At 39.8% G+C, this 18,101-nt stretch overlaps 1 protein-coding gene across 3 annotated transcripts in view; it reads left to right on the forward strand.

Annotated features, from left to right (window-relative positions):
• Positions 1-18,101, forward strand: part of PPM1L (protein phosphatase, Mg2+/Mn2+ dependent 1L) — a 255,406-nt gene that overhangs the window by 60,890 nt on the left and 176,415 nt on the right. Inside the window, exon 1 of one of the 3 annotated variants that reach the window (XM_074327260.2) lies at positions 12,059-12,583. The exons of the other annotated variants lie outside the window; for them this stretch is intronic. The gene's annotated coding sequence lies outside the window, so the exon portion shown is untranslated. Of the gene's footprint in view, positions 1-12,058; positions 12,584-18,101 lie in introns of those variants that run through there. 3 annotated transcript variants of the gene reach the window in all.

Consider the following 18,101-nt stretch of genomic DNA (forward strand, 5'->3'; position numbering starts at 1 on the left):
CACAGCCCTTGTATGTCCTGCATGATTTCCTTAGATTCCATAACCTGCTCTGAATTTGAGAAAAGAGACTTTCAGCATATGGAAGCAGGTAGAAGCACTAAAAACTAAACCAAAGCACAATGCCCCAAATACCTTATATTTATAGCAAAATCAGCTAATGCAAATAAATAACAAATATGCAAATACCTGGAGAGAGATGCCTAATTAAAAAAATCTACTCTTCATTCAAACATTTGAATCTGCATCTTTGTACCTCCAGTAGGATCGCCATTCTTAGCTTAATTAAGGAGACCAGTGATTAGAAGGAAGCAATAATTCCAGGGCAGGAATATTACACAGTGAGAACAGGATACATGTTGTCATTTACTGACCCAAGGAAGAGTAAGCAGTAGAAGACTCTGGTCTCCTCAGTGTTCCAGAATATACCCTGTACTTGCCCCCTCCCTCTGCATATGTTGTTTTCCCTTCCAGTTAAGTGAATTTCTTTAACCTGGAATGCCCGCCCTCCTTGATTTTGTTTATGAAAACTCCACTCGTCTCCTGGAGGATAGGGACTCAGCTCTTTATCTCTGTATCTTTAACAGCGTCTGGGATATCTGGCACCAGTAAATGGCCAATGAATGTGTAATACATGAATGATTGAGTGGGACGAAAGAGGGGAACAGAATTGGCAATTACCTACCTCACTTTTCTGTCTACAAATAGCTGTTAGAAGCAGTGTTTCCAGGCTTTGTCCCATCTCTGACTTGTCTTAGACTGTCCTTCCTTTCACGTTTCTCTAATTAAAACAAAGCAAAACTATGGTTGAGGAGGCTGCCAGACAACTCACCCAACTACCAGAGAGGAAGGCAAAAGAGGCAGGAATATACAAAGGGGAAAAGACAGGATCTTCAATATATGGTGTTGGGAAAACTGGAAAGCTGGAAAACTGGAAAACTGGATATGCAAAGAAATGAAGCTGAAACATTTTCTTACACCATAAACAAAAATAGACTCAAAGTGGATTAAAGACTTAAATGTAAGAACTGAAACCATAAAACTAGAAGAAAACATAGACAGTAAACTCTTTGACATTGTTCTTAGCAATATACATTTATATCTATCTGGATATATATATATGGATTATCTCCTTAAGCAAGGGCAGCGAAAGCAAAAATAAACAAACGGGACTACATCAAACCAAAAAGCTTTTGCACAGGCAGGAAACTAGCAATAAAATTAAAAGACAACCTATTGAATGGGAGAAGATATTTGCAAATGACATATTTGGTAAGGGGCTAATATCCAAAAGAATTCATGTAACTCAGCATCAAAGTCAAACAATCTGATTTAAAAATGTGTAGAAGACCTGATAGACATTTCTCCAAAGAGGACATATTATGGCAAGATGGAAAGACATACATATGAAAAGATACTCAACATCATTAATCATCAGGGACATGCAATTCAAAACTACAATGAGATATCACCTCACACCTGTTAGAATGGTTATTTTCAAAAAGTCAATAAATAAATGTTGATGAGGATGTGGAAAGAAAGAGAACCTTATGAATGTTGGTGGAACTGTAAATTGATGCAGCGACTATGGAAAACAGTATGGACGTTCCTCAAAATATTAAAAAATAGAACTACCATACAACCCAGCAGTTCTACTTCTGGATATTTAGCCAAAGAAAACAAAAACACTAATTTGAAAAGAGATATGCACCCCTAGGTTCATTGGAGCATTATTTACAATAGCTAATATATGGTGGCAACCTTGGTGTCCATCATATATACATACGAGGTGTGATGAAAATATACGGTGAATGTTTAAATAAAAAATTTATTACAGTGAGAGACACATTGCCATTAATCCCCCTCAAAATGCTCCCCCTCGTTTCGAACATTTATTCTGTCATTCTTGCCACTTTTTGAAGCAATTCTGGAAGTCCTCTTTTGTGAGTGTCTTCAGTTACTCTGTCGTGCCTGCCTCAATGTCCTGAATCATTTTGACTTTGGGGAAGAGCCAGAAGTCACATGGTGCCAGACCCGGTGAATAAGGTGGATGAGGACACACTGTAATGCTTTTATGTGACTGAAATTGCCATATACCAGAAGCAATGTGTGACACGGAATCTTGTCATGATGGAGGATGTTTTATGACACACTTTAAAATATACCTGTCCTCAACTGTAGCTCACACTCAACTGACGGCACCAAACAAGTTGAAACTTGTCACACACACTGTTACTAAGGTTTGACGTGCTCCTTCCTGTATTAAAGAACCCTGCCTTTCCGTTGAATGGCGCTGGGCAGCAGCATTCACCATAATTTTTTTATCACAATGGGAAGGCTCTGTGTCACGCATCACTTCTGGTACAGCAATTTCTGTCAAATAAAATCATTACGGTGTGTCCTCATCCATCTTATTCACTGGATCTGGCATCATGCGACTTCTGGCTCTTCCCCAAAGTCAAAATGACCATGAAAGGTAAACATTGGTTGCCAGAGGGAAGGCGGGATGTGGTGATGGATGGAAAAGGTGAAGGGGAATAGAGGTACAAACTTCCAGTTATAAAATAAATAAGTCACAGGGATGTAATGTACAACATAAGGAGAATAGTCAACAATATAACTTTGTATAGTGACCGATGGTTACTAGACTTATTGTGGTGACCACATCATAACAGGTAAATGCCAAATCACTTTGTTGTACACCTGAAACTAATATAATATTGTATGTCAATTATACTTCAATAAATAATACATTAGAAAAATAAAGTGCTTCTCTTATAGACAGGACAAACAAACAAACAAACAAACAAACAAAACTACCAGAGAGAGGGAGGTTTCATGTTTCTAAGTGGACGTCAGCTACAGCTTACTCTTTTCCCATCTACCTTTAAGAACAATAGTTGATTGTCCCTTATCAGGGGCCTTTTGTTCCTTTCTTGCCTCACTAACTCCTTTCACATCCTGCAGGTAGGTAGGTAGGCTGGAAAAGGATTTTATTTGTAGTCTGTCAGCTCTACTTGTCAGCTGGAGAGATATATATGTTTGAGTATTAAGAGGGTTTGGGAGACTAACCCTAAGTGAAATAAGTCAGACAGAAAAAGCAGAGAACCATGATTTCACTGATATGTGGTGTATAAACCAAAAACAACAAAAGAACAAGACAAACAAATGAGAAACAAAAACTCGTAGACACAGACAATAGTTTAGTGGTTACCAGAGGGTACGGGGGGCGCAGGGTGGGAGATGAGGGTAAAGGGGATCAAATATTTGGTGATGGAAGGAGAACTGACTCTGGGTGGTGAACACACAATGGAATTTATAGATGATGTAATACAGAATTGTACACCTGAAATCTATGTAACTTTACTAACAATTGTCACCCCAATACACTTTAATTTAAAAAAAAAAGAGGGTTTGGGAAATAGAGTTATTAAGGGAGCAGCTGCTTTAGTTTACCAGGGGGTAGGAGGTTCAGGAAGAACACACAGATATTTTCCAGTTCATTAAAGTGAGCAAAAATCTCAACCTTTGGTCTCCTCGGCCTGGCTTTCCCGGCCTGTTTCCTAACACGCTAGGGTGGCCTTCACACGTGCGCTACCTCAACCCGCACAGGTGCAGCCTGGCAGCTGCTTCACAGCCCTGGGAAACTCAAGCGGATTGGCCTGTCATACAAACAGGTCTGAAATCCTCAGGGCAGCTGAGAAAGCAAGAAGGCAAGAAAGAAAGCCTGGCATGATGAATCTTGGTTTTATGAGCTGACCTGGCTCTCTGTTTAGGCATTTCTTTGGGTACAATGGTTGTTGTCTCAATTTAAAGCAAAACTTAAGGATTTTCTTCTGTTATCATCATTGTTCTCATCCTTATTGTCCTTTAGGGCCTTGGCATAGCTGCTCTGTAGTGAATATCAGCTCGGAGCCAGCGTGCTCGTTATGCTTTACGTGGATTAGCTCATTTAATTCCCCAGCAACCTTCCCAAGGAAGGATCGACCCTGAGTTTCAAACCATAATCTCATCTAGATCAGAAAGGAAAACCATATAAGTTTTCCTACAGAGGCATAAGTTTGAAATAGGGTAAAGCCATGAAGAGAAGTCATTTATAAACTTTTTTTCCTGGGAATGAGAGTATTTCATATCGCTCAACCCTAAAAGTTTAGTATTTAGTTTTCTAAATGGATTAGGGAAGCTTGAATTCACATAGAAGAGAAAAAAGTCAAATTATAATTACACTTTGTTGCTCTGAAAATTAGACTCTAAGGCCTTTCCATGTATTGCTGAATTTTTTATCTCAAGATTCACTTGAGATTAACAGGTCGGGTTCTATCCTGTCTACAGTTTATACATTCTGCACTGGGAAAATTAAGACCTAAACATTGTACTCAGATCTGTTTTTTTTCTGGTGAATCTTGATGTTATATTTTCTCATACAATTTCAAAACTATTTTAAATAGTTAAAAATAGCCTGATGTTGGCTACTTGTAAGCATTCACAAGATTACAGCAGTAGTAGACCTAAGAATATTTCAGAACTATTTAAAGGAGCTTTCTAATTGCCCACTTTAGCAGAGATTATAAATCAACAAAACACTTTCCAAATTCCTGCTGCATGCCAGGACTGTGGTAGGTATCAGGGGAATTCAGGTGAGCAGGCCCCGCTACGGCCGGCGCCTACCTTGGACAGCAACCAAGAGGATTTAATATTGGATGCACTGGAATGCATTTGTTTAAACACGTTTCATATGTTGTCAGGGAAGAACCCAGGTTTTTATTTGTGGCCACGTGATTAAAAACCAACCTACATATGGTCTGAATTAACTTTTTAATAAAAACCAGTGATGAATTGTGGGCCAGGGAGGATTAGGTGTGGTTCGAATATGAGGTGATGGCAATAGAGGTTTGTTCATGTGTATTTTCCTTTTGTCAGCAATCCTTCATGATTCCCCCATATCATGATCTAATTTGAGTGGAATTAATCTTAAACACCTGAAAATTATAGAATTAAAACATTTAGTTTTAAATACTATTTTTAGTTAGTTTAAGCCAGCTAGCATGATGACCCCTGCTGCACAAAAGCTGGCACAGAACGGATGAGGGGCAGGTGGCATTGCTGGTTCATGAGAACTGTTGTGGTGGTTTGTTTTTTGTCTGCTAATCATCTGTTAGGCCGCCTTCCACGGTCAGACAGGCTGTTTGTGAGAAGCTCAGGATCTGGGTGAAGCCATGAGCAGAGGTATAAGAAATCTAGATTTGAGTCCCAGCTCCCTCCTGGTTACCACCTGTGGCATATCAAAACGAGGCTTAAGCTCTCGGAGGATTGGTTTTCTCATCAGTAAAATGGATCTAATAGTACTTATAGGTTGTTGTGAAGATTAAATCCAAAGTACCTAGCACAATGCCTGAGACATTCCAGGCCAATGTTGGCAGGCTCTCCTCAACCCTAGGGATCCCCAGCGGGGAAACGGTGCTAGGACAGGCACGCTGTATTGTTCTACAGGTATATTTGTGCGTGCAGCGAATGACAGTAACTAGTTCTTATGTTGATTGCAGTTTGGAATATAATATTTCCATTATAAATCAGGTGTAAATTACTCTACATATATTTACTGAATACCTTCTATGCAGCAGGCTTTGTGGAAGATTAGAGACCTAAAGATGAATAAGGCTTAATTTTATTCAAACAATTCTCAGTGTATTGAGGAAAAGGGATGCAAAGTTAACTAACCAGAGTGCAATGTGATGACATAGTTTCCTCTCTGAATGGATACACCACTGTGGAGAACAGTCAGAACTCTGCCTGGTGGGGTGGGGGAGTGCAGGCCAGGCAGGGCTTCTCAGAGATGTCACTAAAGTGGCCGAGATGTGATGGTGTTCAGAGAGAGAGAGAAGGGTGGGGTGGAAGGGCACTTTAAGCAGAGGAGATGGCCTAGGAGGACCTGGGGTTCTGGCCTGGGGACTCAGGAGTTTTCTGCTCTTGTACTGATCTCCACGCTCTCTAGTAAAGAGGTGTAGGCCTTTGAGCAAGTCATTTAACCTCATTTTCATACTTTGTAAAATACGGGGGCCACACTGAGTTGTTTTCAACTAGAATTTTGGTGTGTGTGATCCACATGCAGAATGTCTTAGTCAGTTTGGGCTGCTGTAATAAGATACTACAGACTGGGCAGCTTACACAACAGATATTTAGTTCTGGAGGCAGGAAGTCCAAGATCGGGGGTCAGCAGATTTGGTGTCTGGTGAGGGCTCTGTTTCTGGTTTTCAGAAGGCCACCTTCTTGCTATAGCCTCATATAACAGAGAGAAAGAGAAAGCTCTGGTCCCCTCTTCTTTTAAGGATACTAATTCTATCATAGGGGCTCCACCCTCACGACTTCTTCTGAAATGAATTACCTCCCAAACTCTTCACAAATGCCATCATATTGGCGATTAGGGCTTCAACATATGAATTTGGTGGGGACACAAACACCCAGTCCATAGCACTTAAAGTCACATGATTCCCTGTGGCAGGGTCAGCATGGAACTCTAGTGTCATCGTTGCATTCCACTCTCCTCCCTTATCTCGGGCCCTGTAGCATAGCACCTGCTTTGTACGTGCGTAATAGATGAGCTGATGGAGGTTAGACACCTTCTGTGCTTTCTGAATGAATTCCTTTAGTCAGCCAAGCTTTAGTTAACTGAGCCCTCTTGGGTATTACTATGTACAGTCCAAGCATTTTTAGATTCCTTTGACTGGTTGGTTTCCTTTTGACCTCACAGTGGAGTTTTATAAGTTTCATTTGTTACGGATTATGGAAGCCCTAAATAATGTTCTCTAAATCCAAACTGGTATTCCACTACTGTTCTTAAAGAGACATTAGCTCCACTGGAGGAGGAAGACACAAAAGCTTATTTCATCTTAAGAATCAGAGTTGTCTTGCCCTACAGTCTAAAGCAGTATTTTCTAATATGTTAAATTATTTGAATTCTGCCTTGACATTTTTTCCTTTCTGAGTGTCACCCCTACTGTTATATTCTTAACAGTTTCATTAAATTGAGTTACTTTATTTTACTTAAATACATTTAAAAAATTTAATAACTGTGAACTCACAAGTTGATTTCATTATATCAGTCATTTTATTTGTTCATTATATATGTTCATTATATATTGTACATGTTCGTTATATATTTGTTTCATTATATTGTTTCCAATTCACTTTAAGGTAATTAACTATATTAAAAAAGTCATCCTTGTACCATCTAAAATCTTCTTGTATGTATGTACTTTGCTTTGGAAAACCTTACTTAAGACCATCTGTGTCTATTGGTTGAATGGGGGAAGAAGAGAGGAACAAAAAAGACAAATAAAAATGATACTATTGAAAGTATGTAAGTTATATGGGTGATAAATGAGAGTGGAAACATGAGTTTATAAAAGACAAACAAATGAGTTCCCTTGACATCAGGCCTCTGTTACTGTCAAGGTAAAGTCGTGCATGTAAAGAAGGAAGTCTGACAGAATGACATTCTATTTTGGGCCTTAAATGTTTGCCCTTTCTTTTTATAATTTTTTTTTATTTTGCTTCATTGGGTAGCACTGGGGTCATAAGACCACAGGGATATAAATCTATGCTGTACATCTTGTCAAGAAGGCTGGTCTTTGTGCCAGGGAAAGGAGTGCTTGTCCTTGTTTCTGGAAGGCAAAACAAACTTGGAAGCAAATGAGATCAGGTTCAGATTGCCACGCCATGGGGCAGGACCCTTTGCCAGCAAAACAGGTTGGAGAGCTTGGTTCAAAGGGAAGGGGTGGGTAGGGCTGGCTTCACGGTCATGGGACCTGTGTGGCTGCGTAGGTGCCCACATGTACAAGGGCCTGTACTTGGTTTAATGCTCTGCTGTCACTCTCTTGAAGTTGGTAATAATTTTTGAAAAGGGGGCCCTGCATTTTCATTTTGCACTGCACTCTGCAAATGTAGCCAGCTCTTTGGGTGAGGTAGGGAGGTGTTTATAGAAAGCTTCATAGTTTAGCTTCATAGAATAGAAACGGAAGAGTAAAAACTGGAAATGATTTGCGCAAAGGAGGTTTCAGGTACGATTTGCTGAGTCCCCGCTGATAGACTGTAGCTCATAGGAGAAGGACGCCAGCACTGGATTCGAGGATGCCTTTCACCTTAAAACTCCTAAAATGGGGGGCTGCCTTCCTGCCTTCCTTTCATGGTTATAAGGGAGTAGAGGGAACGGCAAATTATACAAGGAAAACTTGGGTGATGTAATGAACTCGCTCTTAAGAACTTGAAAAAATTATGCAGTAAGATTATTTTCTTAATTAAACGGTAAAAGCAACCCATGGTGGGTAGAGCAGGGGCTGGCAAACGTAATACCCACCAAGACTGGCCTTAAGACAGCAGGGAGCGGCGGGCAGTGGGGTGGGTACCAGGGGAAGCATGGCCTGTGTAAAGGAGAAACTGGATTCTGTTTCAGCCTGTTATTGCCGTGTTATGTTCAGCTGTGTCACTGTCCAGTGTGGCTAAACCCTCCAGGCTTTTTTAGGAGCTGGAGATCTGGATTTTTTGACGGTGACATTTTCCAATTAAAACAAAAGTTACTGTGCGGACTAAATAAAACCTGTCTAATTGAATGCATTTTAGTCCTTAAGAAGATTTTTTTTTTTTTTTTTTTAAATACTGCCTAAAGGTAAACATGGGAAGTCACCACGTTAGTATTTTGGAGGAGGGAGCCATAGCAATGGACCTAATTTTAATATGTTTGCTGAGGCCGTCCCTATAAGGAGATGGAGTTAGGCAAGGGCGGCCAGTGGATGTTAGGGATACAGAAGGAGCTCCAGATTTTCTATATTGGGGGGCTTAGGGGCTAACAGGGAGATTGGTTTTGGGGGACCTGTTTTGGAGCTGTGTTTGCATAGTGAACTCACTGTTTTTACTTAGATTGTATGACGTAGATCAAAAAATTACCCAGCTTTATAATCCTTTTTTTCCTCTACTTCAGATAAAATTGAAAAGACAGCAACTACCCATCTCCAGGAATGAACAGAGGACTTTTAGGGCTGCTAGAGATTCAGGAAGAGTAAGAGCTTCTTATACCTCTGGACCAGTCTTTTGTTCACTCCTGTTACGGATTATTGTTCAAAGAAGATATTGTGAGATGGTCATATCAGGCTTCCTTAGTCTGATGCCATTAAAAATGCAATTTGCTTAATTATCTTTTCCCCTGATTGTGTGATCACCTTCTGAATATGACTTGACTTCCCAAGTGGATCTACCAGATGGAGGGACTGGGTAGGTTCTGCAGGTTAGAATATATGTGTTTCCGTGACTACTTACTGCTAATTATAATTTAACAAATTGACATTCTGGTGCACTTATGACTGGTCACTGGGACTCTGCCAGTGAAATTTGGAATCTCTTTGGTGTGCTGACAAACTCAGCTTTGAACCTGCACACCTCAGGGCCAGACCTATACTATGGCAAATTTGCCAAATTAATGACTGTCATGTTGGGAGGCCCTTCGGGAGGCCTTTCCCTAAGTGACATCAAAAATATCCCTTGAATGTATGCATCTTTCCTATTTGAATTTCTTTAGTAATAGAGATGAGATATATAGTGCATAAAAAACACGGGGTGTAGAGGGATAGCCCCATGGAGGTATCAATGGGACTTCAGATAAGCTTGGGAAATGCTGGCCTTAAGTGAAGGTAAATTAATTTCTTTTTTATTTTTTAATAATTGTTTTATTGTTCAATTACAGTTGACATACAATATTATATTAGTTTCAGGTGTACAACACAGTGATTAGACATTTATATAACTTAAAAAGTGATCACCCTGATAAATCTAGCACCCATCTGACACCACACATAGTTATTACAATGTTGTTGACTATATTCCTTGTGCTGTACTTTACATCCCCATGACTGTTTTGTAACTACCCATTTGCTCTTCTTAATCCTTTCCCCTTTTTCACTCACCCCCAAACCCCCTCCCAGGGGGCAACCATCAAAATGTTCTCTGTATCTATGAGTTTGTTTCTGTTTTGTTTGTTAATTTTGTTCTTAGATTCCACATATAAGCGAAATCACATTGCATCTGTCTCTCTCTGTCTGACACTCCACTCAGCGCAACACCCTCCAGGTCCATCCATGCCACCTCAGATGGCGAGAACCCATTCTCTTCCATGGCCCAGCAATATTCCAGTGTATATATGTACCACCTCCTCTTTATCCATTCATGCATCCACAGACACCCAGGCTGCCTCCACATCTTGGCCGTTGTAAACAATGCTGCAATGCACATATGGATGCACACGTTCCCTTAAAGTATAGTTTTGCGTTTCTTTGGATAAAGACCCAGAAGTGGGATTACTGGGTCCTTCTTTGTCTCTTGTTATAGCCTTTGTTATAAATTCTATTTTGTCTGGTGTAAGAACTGCTACCCCAGCTTTTTTTTTTTTTTTCATTTCCGTTTTCATGAGCTATCTTTTTCCATCCCTTCACTTTCCACCTATGTATGCCTTTTGATCTGAAGTGAGTCCCTTGTAAGCAGCATATGTAAGGGTCTTGTTTTCTTATCTATTCAGCCACCCTATCTTTTGATTGAAGCATTTAATCCATTTACATTTAAAGCAATTGTCCATAGATATGTAGTTATTGCCCTCTTATTATTCATATTTTTGACCTTTTTTTCTTCTTCTTTTTAAAGAAGTCTCTCTAACATTTCTTATAATACTGCGATGGTGTTGATGAACTCCTTTAGTTTTTTCTAGTCTGGGAAGCTCCTTATCTGTTCTTCAGTTCTAAATGATAGCTTTGCTGGCTAGAGTACTCTTAGTTGTAGGTCCTTGCTTTTCATCACTGAATATTTCCTGCCAGTGCCTTTGGCCTGCAAAGTTTCTTTTGAGAAATCAGCTGACAATGTTATGGGAGCTCGCTTATAGGTAACTATTATAACAGCTTTTTTTCTTGCCACTTTTAAGATTATCTGTTTGTCTTTAACCTTTGGCATTTTAATTGTGATGAGTCTTGGTGTGGGCCTGTTTGGGAGACTCTCTGTATTTCTTGGGCTTGTATATCTATTTCCTTTACGAGGTTAGGGAAGTTTTCTGTCATTATTCAAATAGGTTTTCAATTCCTTGCTTTCTCGCTTCTCCTTCTGGTACCCCTATGATCTGAATGTTGGTATGCTTGATTTTGTCCCAGAGGCTCCTTAAACTCTCCTCATTTTTTAAATTTTTTGATTCTTTTTTCTTTTTGCTGTTCCTATTAGGTATTCTCTACTACATTCTCTTCCAAATTGCTGATTCGATCCTCTGCTTCAGCTAATCCACTGTTGATTCCCTCTAATGTATTCTTCATTTCAGTCATTGTTTTCTTCATTTCTGACTGATTCTTTTTAATATTTTCTATCTCCACTTTTATGTTTCCTATCTCTTTGTTGAAATTCTCACTGAGATCATTGAGCATCTTTAAAACCAGTGTTTTGAACTCTGTATTTGGTAGATTGCTTGTCTCCATTTTCTTTAGTTCTTTTTTTGGAGCTTTGTTCTGTTCTTTCATTTGGGACATGTTTCTTTGTCTCTCCATTTTAGCTGCCTTCCCTTGTTTGTTTCTATGTATTAGGTAGGGCTGCTATGCCTCCTGGTCTTAGTAGAGTGGCCTTATATAGTAGGTGTGCTGTGGGGCCCAGTGACACAGTCTCTCTGGTCACCTGAGCTGGGTGCTCCAGGTGTGTCCCTTGTTTAGGTTGTGTGTGCCCTCCTTTTGTTGAGCCTTGGTTGCTGTTTGCACAGGGAAGGATTGACCCTTGGGCTGAGAGGACTGGCTGTGACTACAGTGGAGGGGCTGTTATGCAGGGGCTGACCCTACAGAGTAGGATTCACTTGAGCAGGGCTCTGGTGCCTGCCCAGGCTGCCCTTTGTGTGTGTCACCTGGGGAGGGAGCTGGGTGGTGCTCTGGCTTGGTCTGAAGCTGGCCATGTGCCTGGGGCCCCACCACAGGCCAAGTTTAGCTGCAGCCTGTGCCCTTCCCAGTCCACTTTGTATGAGCCACAAAGCAATCTGCAGATAGCAGCCACCCACACCGAGCTTGGAGGTGCCTGGGAGAGGCCAAGCTGCAAACCAAAGCTGGGTGTTGCTAGTGCTGGGCTTGGGGCTGCTTAGCAATTGTTGGCCAGATGTTGAGCAGATCTGCTTTTGGGCATGTTGAGGGCCAGATACTGCTTTTGGGTTTCGTGAACCTTTGAGAAATGTTAGGAAGTCTGCAAAATGAGCCAAGACATGCCATTTGTATGGAAAAGCCAGGGGAAGTGGCTTGGGTGGGTCCAAAAGTTGGGTGGGGCACGGTCTCAGGGAATTACCAGGGCGGGATGAAGAGTGTTAGGCCAGGTTGATGGAGACTCAGAGATGGTGGCCGTGTATGTCTGCATGTAGAGATCAGAGAGGGCTAACGAAGAAATAATGGATTCTGCCAGCACTTCTGTCTGGGAGAAAGCTGTCCCTCCAGCCCTCACCTTAAGCCAGACAATTCAGTCCTCACTGTATGTCACTGGCGCTTTTGGAGCTGCTGCCCAAAGTGTGGGAGTTCAGAACAAGTGAATCTGTCATCAAGTAAGTCTGTGTGCGGGCTCTTTAAGAGAATTGCCTGGGATTCCAGCAGACCTCTGTCTCACTCAGCCACAATCTCCACTGGTTTTCACAGCCAGAAGTTGTGGAGACTTCTCTTCTTGGCACTGGAACCCTAGGCTGGGGAGCCTGGTGTGGGACTGGGACCCCTTGCTCCACTGGGGGGCCTCTTCAGCTGAGATATCCCTCCCGATCTTTACATGCCACGTGTGAGTGTGGGACCAGCCTGTTCCATGTCTCCGCCCCTTTTACCAGACTTGAAGTCACTTCTTCTGTGTGTCCTTAGTTGTATGCATTCAGGTGATTCAGAATAATGGTTGTTCTGTAGTTTAATTGTAATTTTGATGTTAGAGGAGGCAAGCACAACATTTATCTACTCTGCCATCTCGACTGGAAATTGATTAATTTCTTCTTAAGAGGACTTTTTCCCAGAATATTTCATCTTTTAATGAGTGATTTCCAGTAGGAAAACATGGTTAAGTAGTGCTTTCCAACTTCATTTGCTAATAGTACCTTTAAATATTTCTTTTGGCGATGCCTTTGGAAAACACCATGCAATACTTGCAAAACATGGGCTTAAGAATGCACTGAAATTGAGGTATTTCTAGAATTTTCCTGGGAGAGAGTTGTATGTCAGTTTGGGCAATTTTTGTTGAATCCCAGTTTGCATTGGGTTGCCTAAGATCTAACCAAGAGTCCTGGAACCTACAGGAAAACCTGGTATGACCATTTGTGTACTAAATATTTGAATCTGGAATTTTCCCAGCATGGACCCGGGCAGAAATGGAATTTGGCAATCTGGTCTTGGAAATTTGGATCTACGTATTGTAGGTTACCCTGGAATTCTCAAAGTCCAAGACTTTATCTGTTTTTCTCCTGGTAGCTCACTTCCTAAAAGGGAACTTGGGAGATTGCTTATTAAGACCTATCCCAGAACTCAGCCGTATTCTCACAGGTAGGACTCAGTGAGCACAGTGGTTAATTATCTTTATGGGGATTATTTTCAGAGGATCAGAGATCAGATTACAGAGTAATATGGTTTTATAGACATCGTTTTTGATTCTAGGATAAGGAAAATGAATGCAGAACTCAATTCCAAATACGAAATGGTGATTTCAGGTACAATTCAATTGTGTATTCTTAGTGTATAGGGACGACATTGAGAGGAAAATTGATTAGTATTTTTCAAACAGCAGGAAAATTATTTCCTGTCCAAACATTGATTAGTCTTTGAAGAGGCTTTTTTTTATAATTCTTTTCTTCCATAGACTGCAGGGTGCAGCACAGTCATATTTTATGTGGAATCAAGCAGAGAGACCTACTTGCTGCGATTAAACTTATTGCTGCTTCTTTCAGCAGGTGCAAATAGCTTTGTCTGCAGTAGTTACACTTTCCTGGCTTGATGACACATCAGGACTTCTTTAGTTTTATTTTGATTAAAGGGATTAAAGAAGCTATTGTCTTATATTACGAAATGTGGAAACAATGAAATATTGAAATTTTCTGATGATATGTATACCTCCCTTTGGCTTATAAATAGCAATTTGCTTAGCATCCTTGCATGAGTGCTTTAAAATCCTATTAGCTGAAGTTCATGTAACGTTAGTTTGTTCCTGGTTAGATGTTATGTAAAGTATAGGGAATAATGTAGTCCTTTCCTTCAAGGAACTTAAGATCTCTTTGAGGGGCTGAGACAGAGAAATAAGATAAATAACTATTTATGATGAGTCTCCAATAAACTGTTTAGAATATTAGATAACTGGTATAGGATTTCAGAGGGGTAGAGATTTTTTATGTAACCTGAGGTAGTTGGGGGTCTGGAACTTGAGCTGGTACCTGGAGATGGGAAGGATTTAGCTATGTGGAGAAGGTTAGGAGGGATGCTTGTGGCATTACCAAAGGTGGCTGGTTGGAATGTGCCTGCCTTTCAGCAGTGAGTAGACCTGTTTGGCTCTAGTAGAGAACTCATGAAGGAGAACAATGGGAAATAAACCTGGAGAGGTAGGTCAAATTCAAATCGGAAAGGGCTTTGAATGCAAGGCAAAGGAATTTGGACTTTATTCGGCAGAACAATGGATAAACAGTGAAGCTTCTTGGACAAAAATAAGTAGAAAATGCAAGAAATGGCTTTGTGGTTAGAGCAGAAGTGGCACACGGCTCTGAACTTTGGTGCCTTATGGGGCAAGACTGGTGAGTAGATCTGTGAGCAAGCTGTCTGCACTTCTGATAGGCTGTGGGCTGGGTTAGCTGCTTCATTTTCATTCTTCCCTTCATGTTCCCACTTCTCTTTTAAGGCTTGTATAAAACCTGTTTTTCAGTCTTAAAATACATTAATTCAAATTTGACCTTCCTTACTGCATGATGGTTTGGATACCCAAAGCTATTTTCAGTTGTTCCAGATTGTCACAAGAGTTTGATGTCCAGGTGCCAACTGGAAGGGCCAAACCTGGCCTGTGGAGGATTGTTTTTAAAATCCAATTCTAAATTAAGCACTTTGGGACAGAAAAATGAGATGTGGCCTACTTTTAACTCACCATTTAACTAAAAGTATATGTGTTTTACTTCTCTGCCTAAATATTTGTCTGGCCTTTTCAGACTTAAAAGGCATATAACTTCAAGCCAAGAATATTTAGCTGCTTCTTTACTCCTTTTTTTCCAGAGTAGTTTTCGGCTTCTATTGTGCTTAAAAAGTTATAAAGGAATTTCTCCAAATATTAGGTAATATAAGTAATTCTTACCTTTTTTTCATTCTTGACCCTCTTCTTCCGTATTTCAGAAATTATTTAAATGGAATTTAATTTTTTCAAGGTGTGAGTCATTGATAGAAGACTTTTAAGCATCTAAAATTAATGTTTAATTTTAGATCTAGATCTAAATCACAGTGTCAATATTAGCAGCAGGAGCATAGGGCGTAGATTATAGTATAAGTTCTGGAGCCAGAAAAACCTGATTTCAGATCCTCCCTCTGAGTGTATTACTGTGACTGTGTTATTTTTCGAGTTCCATGGGTAGAATTTACAGCAGGTTCGTTTCTGTCTATATAAGTGGAATTTATTCCAAGATGCACAATGACAGAGTATGGATAAAAATAGACACAAATAGACACAAATAGACCTTTCAGGGTGTCTCAGCTTTGAGACTTTGTGAGACCTGCTGAGATACAGAGTAGGGGAAGTGGAGAGAGACTCTTGGCAAAAAGGAGGGTTAAGGGTATGTCTTCACAGATTCCAGACCCTTATCTTCTCTGAACCTCAGCTTCTTCGTTGTTAAAATGGAGACTAATACTTAACCATACAGGATTGTGATGAAGACAAAAATAGATAATTTAGCACAATGCTAGGCCCATACTAAGCACACAGTAAAAGAGTAGCTGTTATTATTGTTGGTAGTGGAATTTGGCTGTGTTTAATTTAATTTAATTATTTTTTTTCCAGCTCTGTCATTCTTTTCCCTTTGTTTTCTTTACTTTCCTACTAACCTAGAGGATGTGGATGTGTTCCAAGCCTAGGATCTTGAGCTGGGAGAAAGGAAAAAACAAACAAAATCCCTTGGGGATCAGAGTAATTAGTCCTTTAAGGTGATAAGAAACTACCATGTGAACCTTACACTTCCATCCCATTGGCTAAAACTTAGTCATATGGCCATACCTTGCTGCAGTGGAGGCTGGGAAATGTAGTTTCCTCACTGGGTGGCCATTACTATGGAAGAGATGAAGCTCAGATTTTGATGAATAATAAACAGTGTCTGCCAAGGCATTCAGTATGCTCCTGTGACTTAGGCTAGTGTCCCCATGGAAACAAAACCAATTAGGGTGTTTTTCTCATGGACAGATAACCATCTTAAATATTCTATAAATGTGTTTGCATTCTGTCTAGTATTACATTATTCCTTTTTATAGTAGTGAGGTCTTAAAATTTGGAATCTGATCTTGTCAATAGTCTCACCTCACAGCCTCAACTGACATATACTTTGTGCCAGTTATTGCTTTGCAGTCACAGGTAGCTGTATTGGTCATCATCTCTAAATTCTGAGGGTCCCACTCAGTAAAATATACACCACGATCACAGTTACAACAAATGTAAAAAAACAATGATTGCATATCTGAAAATATTTTTTGTGTACCCAAAACTGTTATTGTAAAAACTCGTCTGTTTTTCATCATCTATTTGGGTCTTTAAACTGTATTTAAAATTTCTTAAAATTTGGAGATAATTGTAGATTTAAGAAATATTTAAGAACTAATGCAGAGGTATCCCACATACCCTTTACCAATTTTTTCCCAATAGTAGCATCTTGCATAACTATACTACAGGAGCACTACTGCAATCCACAGTGCTTATTCAGAGTTTGCCAGTTTTACATGCACTCATTTGTGAGCGTGTGTGTGTATGTGTGTGTAGTTCTGTGCAATTTTATCACATGTGTAGACCAGTTCCATCAACACAAGACTCCTGTGTGTTACCCTTTTGAGCTCCCTCCCCTGCTCCCCAATCCTGGGAACCACTAATTGTTCTCTCTCGGTCATTTCAAGAATAGGAATCATGGAGTATGTTGCCTTTTTTTGGGAGGTAAACATGCAGGGCCTAAGAACCACTGTTTAAATCTTAGTCATTTATCACAGGGAGAAGGGCAAAGAACAGCTAATCCCCTGGGCTTTAGGTACCTTCCCTACTTCACAGATATGTTTATGGAAATACATAAATCTCATATGTATGATTTTTTAAAAATTTATTGTAGATTTTAAGATAATCATGTGTGTAAGCTTTTGAGATTGCCTTTTATTACTCAGCACAAAATATATCCAAGTGGTTGTGTGTATCAGTAGTTCATTCCTTCTTATGCCTTCTTATGTAGAATAATATTCCACGTGACGGACGCACTATGGTTTGTTTAACCATTCACCCCTCAGAAGGACATTTGGATTGTTTTCAGTTTTTGGCTAATACATATAAAGCTGCTTTGAACATTTGTATACAGCTTTTTGTGTGAACATAAGTTTTCTTTTCTGTAGGATAAATGCCCAAGAGTGTGCTAGGTCATATGTGAAACTCATGTTTAGTTTAATAAGAAACTACCAGGCTCTTTTCCACAGTGGTTGTAGCATTTTACATTTCTACAAAGTATGAGTGATCCAGTTTCTCTGCGTTCGTTGAGTCCTCTCCAGAATTAGTGGTATCACTATCTTTTTTTTACTTTAGCTATTTGATAAGTGTATAGTGATATCTCATTGTGATTTTAATTAGAATTTCCCTAATGGAAATATATATCCAGTATGCACATGAAGAGAATATGGCATATCTTTTTTGGAGAAATATCTTTTTGAATTCTTAGCCCATTTTAAAGTTGAGTGATTTATCTTTTTATTGTTGACTTGTCAGAGTTCCTTATATATTCTGGATATAAATTTCTTAGCAAAGACTTACATATTATGATTTGCAAATATTTTCTACCATTCTTTGGGTTGTCTTCACTTTCTTGATATTATCATTTGCAACACAAAGGT

The sequence above is a fragment of the Rhinolophus sinicus genome, chromosome 17 (genome assembly GCF_057876585.1).
Source record: "Rhinolophus sinicus isolate RSI-liver-muscle chromosome 17, RSI-T2T, whole genome shotgun sequence".
NCBI classification, from domain to species: Eukaryota; Metazoa; Chordata; class Mammalia; order Chiroptera; family Rhinolophidae; genus Rhinolophus; species Rhinolophus sinicus.